Consider the following 9,606-nt stretch of genomic DNA (forward strand, 5'->3'; position numbering starts at 1 on the left):
TCCTCCTACTTATTTTGCCCTGTATTATTCCCTGTCTACGCAGCCTGGTGATTTTCATGGTCGAACAAGCTATGCAACCAGGGGGGATGGGAGACCCTGTAAGACTTTTATTTCAGCGTGAGATTAATGTATCATAAAACATTTCTCTTCCCTAGCTTAGAATCCCCATTCATATCTATACATATATTCAACACATTTTAAAGAGAGAAAGGGGTGGATTGTGATATAGAGAATTTAGGTTAAAAAGACTTAAGTTAAAATGTGATGATTAATCATAAACAGGGAAGCCAGAACGGACAGAGAGTTTACTAGCAGTCAAGGACAGAAGGAGCTGCTGAATATGTTTTTTTAAACCTATCTTTTCATGGTCATAGTGAGAGACATGCAGGAGACAAAGGATTGATAAGAAGTGTGAGAAACAGAATTCAGTGAATGTAGAGTTCACAGCGTACGTAACGAACGTGATAATTAATAATGCAGTTATACTTAGAATGTTTTTGTAATACTAACCAATTAAAACAGTATTAATAAGAAGGGGAAGGGCAAATAATAAAGGTATAAAAATCAATGCACTGTATGTATCGGGGCTTAACTGGTGAGAAACCAGTTGAGTCCAACTCTGCAGACTTGTAAATAAAGCTTGTCGTGTCATCAGTTTTAAAGAGACTCATGTGTGAGAAGTTTTATTTCTGACACCTGGACCGTAGAAGATTGAGGAAGATTTCAAAATTGTGAGAGGGGTACGGATCGTGTTCATGGGGACAGGCTGTTTCCAAGGAGAGTGGGAGAGATTCAAAGAGGAGGACATGGATTGAGATTGAAGGGGGATTTTTTTTTTCCCTCAGTGGGGGGTGGGGGCGTGGAATGAGCTTTGGGCCAATGTGGTGGAGGTGGGATGGACTGGAATCTTGGGGAGAATGTGGGGCAGGTCCTGGTGTGGAAATGTGCAGCCTGAAGGGGAGATGGACTGGAGGCCCGAGGCAACTCTCGGACCCTTCCCCAGTGGGACGAGGTTCTCAGGACAGAGGGGGCTCCAAAGGGCTGGACCTCGAGCCCTGGGGCTCCATCCAGGGGCTAGGGGTGGCGGAGAAGCGATCCCGAGGATGGGTGGCCCAAGCTCTCGCAAGAGCGACCCCTGGGGGCCGCCATGTTGTTGATCTTTCCCGCCTTTGGAGGAGTTGGTCGCGAGCGGGAGAGGTTCGTGTCGGTGCTTCACGGGCGCGAATCGGGGCTTTTGGGAGCGAGACCAGGGAGGACGGAATTTCCACGTGTCGCCCTTTGGGTCCGGGGCGGCCGGAGCTCGGAGGGGAACGGGCGGGGAGATGGTTGTGAGGTGGGGCCGGGGAAACGTGAGGGAGTTTGGGTCGGGGCCTGTGGGGGGGAGGGGGACCCACGAGGCTGAGGGGGGTCGGGGCCCGTGAGGCTGAGGGGGGTCGGGTCCCGCGACGCTGAGGGGGGGGACCCATGAGGCTGAGGGGGGGGACCCGCGAGGCTGAGGGGGGTCGGGTCCCGCGACGCTGAGGGGGGGGAACCATGAGGCTGAGGGGGGGGACCCGCGAGGCTGAGGGGGGTCAGGGCCCGCGAGGCTGAGGGGGGACAGGGACCCAGAAAGGTGAGGGGGCCTCATGGACCGGTGAGGATGAGGAGGGAGGGGGAACCAGAAGGGTGAGGGGGAACCAGAAGGGTGAGGGGGAACCAGAAGGGTGAGGGGGAACCAGAAGGGTGAGGGGGAACCAGAAGGGTGAGGGGGAACCAGAAGGGTGAGGGGGAACCAGAAGGGTGAGGGGGAACCAGAAGGGTGAGGGGGAACCAGAAGGGTGAGGGGGAATCAGAAGGGTGAGGGGGAACCAGAAGGGTGAGGGGGAACCAGAAGGGTGAGGGGGAACCAGAAGGGTGAGGGGGAACCAGAAGGGTGAGGGGGGGTTGGGGACCTGTGAGGCTGAGAGGGGGGGTCGGCGATCCTTGAGGCTGAGGGGGTTGTCGGGAACCCAGAAGAGTGAGGGGGAGCGGAGACACGTGAGGCTGAGTGGGGAGGAGGGAGGGGGTCCAGAAGGGTGAGGGGGACCTGAGAGCCTGAGGCAGTCCTATGAAGCTCAGGGGGTTGAGGACCCAGAATGGTGAGGGGGTTTGGGAACTGCGATGGTGTGGAGGACCAGTGAGGGTGAGGGGTTCGGGGACCCTTGGATGGGAATGAGCGGGAAGTTTGTGATCGATGTGAGGGGGCTGGGGATGGGGACCTGCAAGTGGGACAGGTGGTCGGGGCCAATAATAGAAAGCTTCCACTTTTCCACAGGACTCTCTGTTCCTCAAGTAGATGCGGCAGTGATGTTCCCCCCACCCCATCCAGTGCCAGGATTCCAGGCATGGGGGTCGATGAGGGTTCAGGGATGCTATGAGGGCGGTCGACAGTCTGACCCGTTTGGGGACCTCTGACCTCAACCATCAAGTGTTACTAAAAGGAATGGATGAAGTTCTGGCAGAGGATGAGGTTTGTCTTCATTTTGGTGAGGCATTTGATAGGCTCCACAGACTCAGTCATAAGGCTTGGGATCTATGGATGTGTGGATTCAGAAATGGCTTAACTGCAGAAAGCATTTGGATATGGGCATGGATGGGAGGGGTATGAAGGGATATGAAATGGGTGCTGGTCAGTGGGTTGAGAAAATCAGTTCACCACAGACTGGAAGGTTTCTGTGCTGGAATGAGACGTCATTAACAATGACACCGACAGCCCAATCCTCTTTCTGCAAGTTCCGCTGCAGACATTGGAAGACGGTCCTGTTTAAAATAATCCGAATACCCCTGGGCGTGGACCCACCGAAACCACAGTTTAGTTCCTCCACCTCAGATGGTGAAATCTACAGATTTTCCTTTAAAATATTGTTTACATTGTAAAACAATTTGAAAAGTGCATTAACATATATCATAATGTTCAATTCAAAAGGAAAAAAAATGAAAAAATCTTAATTCAAAGCCCTAGCACTAAGCAAGGTTCAAAGCAAACACACAGGAATAAAGTGCGAACATGCTGGAGATGGATTTATCAGTGGCTAAGAACCAGATTTGTTCTCGTCTCTAGCCGTGAACACACGAGGATGAGAGCAGTGTTTGAGGTGCTCCAGGCTGCGTGTTACAACGTGTAACCAGCCAGAAAGAATTCCGATCCATATCTCCACGTTTTTATTCCTGGGGCTGATGGCAAGGTTCAGACTGAAATAGCAGAGGATGAGAATCCAGGCAAAAGGACAGAAGCCCAGAGCAAAGCAACAATTGGAGCACAAGGAGCCTCAAGACTCACACCCGCAGGTTCAGCAACAGCTGCTCCCCCTCCTCTTTCAGACTCCTCAACAACAAACTCAATCAGGAACTCATTTCAGGACTCTTGCAGCACTTTATTGATTTTCTTTGTTTTCAATTCTTTTATCTTTCCAGGTTTCCACTGAACCGTTTATTTTTGCACGACACATTCGTGGTAATTCGGCCGTGTCCTCAGGAAAAAGGGAATCACAGGGTTGGATGTGATGTCGTGTATGTTCTCTGCCAATCAATGGGAAATCTCCAAATCTTCAATCTTGGTGCAAGAGCCCATGAGGTGCAAACCAACCATCTCCTGTCCAAGCTGCAGATTGCAAGGGCTGTAAAGTGCTGCCACCGCCTGTTCACACCGAGTACTGCATGCATGAAGCTAGGGAGAGAGAGAGAGAGAGAGAGAGAGAGAGATCTAGGTATAATACCACCACGTGGTGTCCGGACTCGCGAACTACAGGATACATGATTTTTATTTTTCATGGGAGTGTGGAGAATGAGAGGAGACTTGATTAAGGTTAACAAAATAGAGCAAGATGGATAATATGGAGCTCCAATGAACAGGGAGGTCTCACCTGTGAAGGAGCAAGTGTGAGATCTCCCAGTTCATTCTTGCTCGGGCAGTGGTGGCCAATTGCAAGACAGTGCCAATTAGGGGAAGAGAATATGCTGTTTCAGGTCATGGGTTTGAAACGGTTTCCCCAGTTGTGCCATTCAGACTCAAGAGAGCAGATGCTTGCAGACAGGAAGGAAACCTAGTTTTATTGTGGAGAATTGCTTGTTTTTCGGGGTGAAGGTTCTTTGTGGTCTGAGATCCCTAAATACTTTACAATGGAAGCAGCAATTTTCCTTGTGCCTGATTGCTACATAGCGGGTAAAATGTCTCAAATCCATCACTCAGCCAGTACTTTTGGTCATTGATTTGGAGAGAGAGTGATGGCTTGGCAATATTTATAGCATGGTGAATCCAAAGCTCTCAAAGTGACAGTGTGGAAGGAGTTTGTCTGTTCTTTGTGTTTTCTGCCACCCTTGAGAACTTAAAAAGTGTCCGTGAATTGTGGTATTGGTGAGACACAAGCTTGTTTTGCCCTCTTTTTGTTCTGTATGTCTATAAAGTTTCAGTTTAAGGATAAAATGTCCAGACACTGTTCTGTTCAAAAGTCTAGTAACCAAATCAGATTCTCCCGAGTTCTTGTCATGGATATGCCTCATGAAGCCTGTTTTGCAGCAGTCGTGTTGCATTAGAGGTGCACATACAATTTTCAAAAATAATGAGTTTGAAACCAGAAAAAGATCAGGTCGTGCCCAAAGGTTCATCTGTGCTGTTGAATTGAATTGATGCCCCCAGGACCAGAATGTGCACTTCCACCCGATGGTCTTGAGCTTCCCAAATCGCCAATGAACTTACGGCCCCCTTGAGCTGTGGAGTGTGGGAGGAAATCCACACAGACACCAAGAGGATGTAGAAACTTCTTGCAGTCAGTGCTGACTTGATCTTGGGGTGACTCGTGCTGGAGAGGTGGGACTACTGTCCTGCCTTCACCTTGTGATGGCTGATTTTTGTCTGTTGGTGGATGGAGGTCTGACATGATATTCCCTTGGCCTTGAGGGAAAGAAGAGTAGACATTGCAAGGGCTCTGACAGGAATATTTAAAACCTGTTTATCCACGGGTGAGGTGCCAGAGGAATGGATGTAATCTAATGTTCCTTTGTTTAAAAACGGCTTCAAAAGCTAAGCAGGTGAGCCTGACCGTGATAGGTTAATTATTGGAGGGTAATCAGAGAGTACCTCGAAAAGAATCTGTTCAAATAGCTGGCCTTGATCAACCATCGCATAGAATACAGGAGTCGGGCAGTGAGGTTGAGACTAGACAAGGTATTGGTGAGGCCCTGTTGAGAGTACTGTGTGCAGTTCTGGTCACCAAATGAGAGGAAAGCTATCAACAAAGTAGAGAGGGTGCAGAGAAGATTTACGTCAATGTTACCTGGATATCAGCAACTAGATTACAAAGAAAGATTGAGCAAATGAAGTCTTTATTCTTTGGATTGTAGATGGTTGAGAGGGGATTTGATCGAGGTCTTTAAAATTACTAGGAGGATAGAACGAATTGATGTGGATAGACTTTTTTCATTGCAGGAAGCAGAGATTGAAACAGGAGGTATTGAGATAAGAGGCAAAAGTTTGTAATTAACATGAGGGGGAACTTCTTTACTCAGAATGGTGGCTGAGTGGAGTGAGCTTCCGGGAGAAATAGTGGCGGCTGGGTCCATTTTGTCATTTCAGGGAAAATTGGAGGGGAGGGGAATGCAGATGGGTGGTACGAGAGGAGAGTATTTAGTTCAGTGCGGACAAGAAGGGCCAAATGACCTGTTTCTGTGCTGTAATTGTTATAGGGGTAAAATATGTGGCAGTAACTTGGAAGTCCGATGTGTATTTGGGAATGGGTCGATGGCCACACTGAAATAGGCCGTTGTATCCCACTTGAAATAATTACATCGAATTCACGGAACAGATTTGAATTTCATAACATAACATAACATAACAATTACAGCACCGAAACAGGCCATTAGACCCTTCTAGTCTGCACTGAACCAAACACCCCTCTCTAGTCCCACCTCCCTGCACAATGCCCATAACCCTCCATCTTCTTCTCATCCATATACCTGTCCAACCTTTTCTTAAATAATACAATTGACTCCGCCGCCACTATTTCTCCTGGAAGCTCATTCCACACGGCTACCACTCTCTGAGTAAAGAAGTTCCCCCTCATGTTACCTCTAAACCTCTGCCCCTTAATTCTTAACTCATGTCCTCTTGTTTAAATCTTTCCTCCTCTTAACGGAAATAGTCTATCCACATCCACTCTGTCTATCCCTTTCATAATCTTAAATACTTCTATCAAATCCCCTCTCAACCTTCTACGCTCCAAAGAATAAAGACCTAATCTGTCCAATCTCTCCCTATACTCTAGATGCTTTAACCCAGGCAACATTCTGGTAAACCTTCTCTGCACTCTCTCCACTCTGTTTATATCCTTCCTATAATTAGGCGACCAGAACTGCACACAGAACTCCAAATTAGGCCGCACCAACGTCTGATACAATCTCAACATCACCTCCCAACTCCTATATTCCATGCAATGATTGATAAAGGCCAGCATACTAAAAGCCTTCTTCACCACCCTATTCACGTGAGTTTCTACCTTCAGGGAACGATGTACCGTTACTCCTAAATCTTTCTGCTCTTCTGTATTCCTCAATGCTCTCCCATTTACCACGTATGTCCTATTCTGATTCTTCTTACCAAAATGAAGCACCTCACACTTATCAGCATTAAATGTCATCTGCCACACACTTATCAGCATTAAATTCCATCTGCCATTTTTCAACCCACTTTTCTAAGCAGTCCAAATCCCTCTGCAATCCTTGAAAACCTTCTTTATTATCCACAATTCCACCTATCTTAGTATTGTCTGCATATTTACTAATCCAATTCACCACCCCATCATCTAGATCATTAATGTATATAACGAACAACAATGGGCCCAATACAGATCCTTGAGGCACACCACTGGTCACCGGCCTCCAACCTGACAGACAATTATCCACTACCACTCTCTGGCCTCTCCCTTTCAGCCAATGTTCGATCCATTTGACTATCTCAAAATTTATACCCAAAGACTGCACTTTCCTAACTAACCTTCCATGTGGTACCTTATCGAAGGCCTTACTGAAGTCTATATGGACAACATCCACTGCGCTACCCTCATCCACATTCCTAGTCACCTCTTCAAAAAATTCAATCAGATTGGTCAAACATGACCTTCCTCCCACAAATCCATGTTGAGTGCTCCTGATCTTTTGAAGATTTGGGATGTGTATTTACTAATTGTAGGAATTAAGTTTTAATCACCCAACACGAACTTTCTGACTCCTAAAACCAAGAAAAGCAAGATTTTATTTGAGAGTTTTGGTCAATTTTTATAAATACTATCTAGATGTTTTCTCTCTTTATTTTTTTCTATTGGGCAGCTGTGGGAGGGGTTACTTTTTAAATCACTATGTATTAATTTTATCTTATTTTCAAAGAAGAAATTTAAGTTTTTTAATGCATATGTTAAATTAAATGTAAAAATGTTACAAATAAGATAAATGATGAATTGTTTCAGGAACTGGTGATCTTCCACGAGTGCCGTTAACCCCAGGCAGCAGGAATGTGTGAACGAAACACAAAACTGGCCAGAACAACTGAGGAAACACGGGTAAAAGTGCCCAAAAAGGTGCTGATGCCATCTTGATTTTAATGTAGGTGACACCGAGGAATGCATTGGGGAAGAGATGGTCTATGGACAGCCAATACGGACGCCTTGGGGAACAAAGCCCGCACCACCAGTAGGGATGGATAATGGTGGGTAATGAATAAGCAAATATTAGAGACAGCGAGAGAGAGACACACACACACCCAGACAGACACACACACAGACACAGAGAGACAGATACACACACACACAGACACACACGCACACAGAGACACACAGAGAGACACACACAGAAACACACACAGACAGAGAGGGAGACACTGACAGCGAGAGAGAGACACAGATAGAGGCACACACAGACACACACAGACAGATAGACACACACAGACGGAGAGCGAGACACACACAGACAGAGACAGAGAGACACACATAGAGACAGAGAGAGATACACACATGACAGAGAGACAGACACACACACAGACAGACACACAGACAGACAGACACAGAGAGACACACATAGAGACAGAGACAGACACAGAGACACGCAGATACAGAGACACACACAGATACACAGACAGAGAGAGAGACACACACACATACAGACACAGAGACACTCATTGAGACACAGAGGGAGAGACAGAGAGAGAGACACACACAGACAGCGACACACACAAACAGACAGAGAGAGACACCGAGAGAGAGACACACACATACCCAGACAGACAAACACAGACACAGACACAGAGAGACAGATACACAGACACACACACACATACAGAAACACACACAGACAGAGACAGAGAGAGACACACTGACAGCGAGAGAGACAGAGAGAGACACACACAGAGACACACACAGCGACACACACACACACACACACAGACACACACACCGAGACACACACACAGATAGAGACACACAGACAGACACACACAGACAGAGAGACACACAGAGAGTGACACAAAGAGAGAGAGACACAGAGACACAGGCAGAGAGAGAGACACACAGACAGGGAGACACAGACAGGGAGACACAGACAGGGAGACACAGACAGGGAGACACAGACAGGGAGACACAGACAGGGAGACACAGACAGATAGACACAGAGAGACACACAGACATAGAGAGTCACACACAGTCGTAGTGACACACACACACACAGACAGACAGAGAGAGACCCCTTGGTTGTGCCCTTCACCTTCGCACTTAACTCCCTCATCTCACCTGGCAGGATCTCATCACCTTTCCTACCCGTGGACCATGACATCTGTCTGCTCATCCTCCTTCCTGAGAATGGTGTGAACTCTACCAAGAAACACCACAGCAAAGAAAAGAGACCCTTCGGCCCTTCTCGTCCATGGTGAAATATCATTTTGCCAGTCTCATCGACCTGCACCCAGTCCCTAACCCTCCTGACTTCCCACATCCATGGATCTCTGCAATTGATTCTTAAAACGTAAGAGTTTGAATGTTAAATGGCAGACCATTGAGGAGTGTTGTCAAAGGGATTGAGGAACTGTGGTACAGACCTGCCCGAAAGTGGAGTCCCATGTAGAGATGGGGGTTGGGGGGGGGGGGGGTGAAGAATGCTTCTGGTATTTTGACCTTCAGAAATGAGAGGATTGAGTGCAGGAGGTGGGAGGCCACTAGGAAGTTGGACGAGGCATGGGTGAGGCCAACTTGGGAACATTGTGTGCCGTTTGGGTGGCCGGAGGAGAGGAAGGATAGGAATGAGACAGCGCGTCGATGAGAGGGACAAGAAGGTGGTCTGGCTTTCGGGGTTTGAGTTCCAGGGGAAGGTTGGACAGGCTGGGACTTTATTCCCTGGACCGTAGAAGATTGAGGAAGGTTTGAAAATTGTGAGGGGGGACGGATCGTGTCCATGGGGACAGGCTGTTTCCAAGGAGAGTGGGAGAGATTCAAAGAGGAGGACATGGATTGAGATTGAAGGGGGATTTTCTTCCCTCAGAGGGGGGGTGGGAGCGTGGAATGAGCTTTGGGCCAAGGTGGTGGAGGTGGGATGGACTGGAATCTTGGGGGG

The 9,606-nt window shown here is 47.8% G+C and overlaps 1 long non-coding RNA gene across 1 annotated transcript in view; it reads left to right on the forward strand.

Annotated features, from left to right (window-relative positions):
* LOC138736108 (uncharacterized) overlaps positions 1 to 8,898 on the forward strand; it is a 59,349-nt gene extending 50,451 nt beyond the window's left edge. Inside the window, exons 2-3 of the long non-coding RNA XR_011340091.1 lie at positions 7,616 to 7,714; positions 8,797 to 8,898. This is a non-coding gene — a long non-coding RNA (uncharacterized lncRNA). The remainder of the gene's footprint in view (positions 1 to 7,615; positions 7,715 to 8,796) is intronic.
* Positions 8,899 to 9,606: the final 708 nt, after the last annotated feature.

The sequence above is a fragment of the Narcine bancroftii genome, chromosome 1, assembly GCF_036971445.1.
Source record: "Narcine bancroftii isolate sNarBan1 chromosome 1, sNarBan1.hap1, whole genome shotgun sequence".
Taxonomy (NCBI): Eukaryota; Metazoa; Chordata; class Chondrichthyes; order Torpediniformes; family Narcinidae; genus Narcine; species Narcine bancroftii.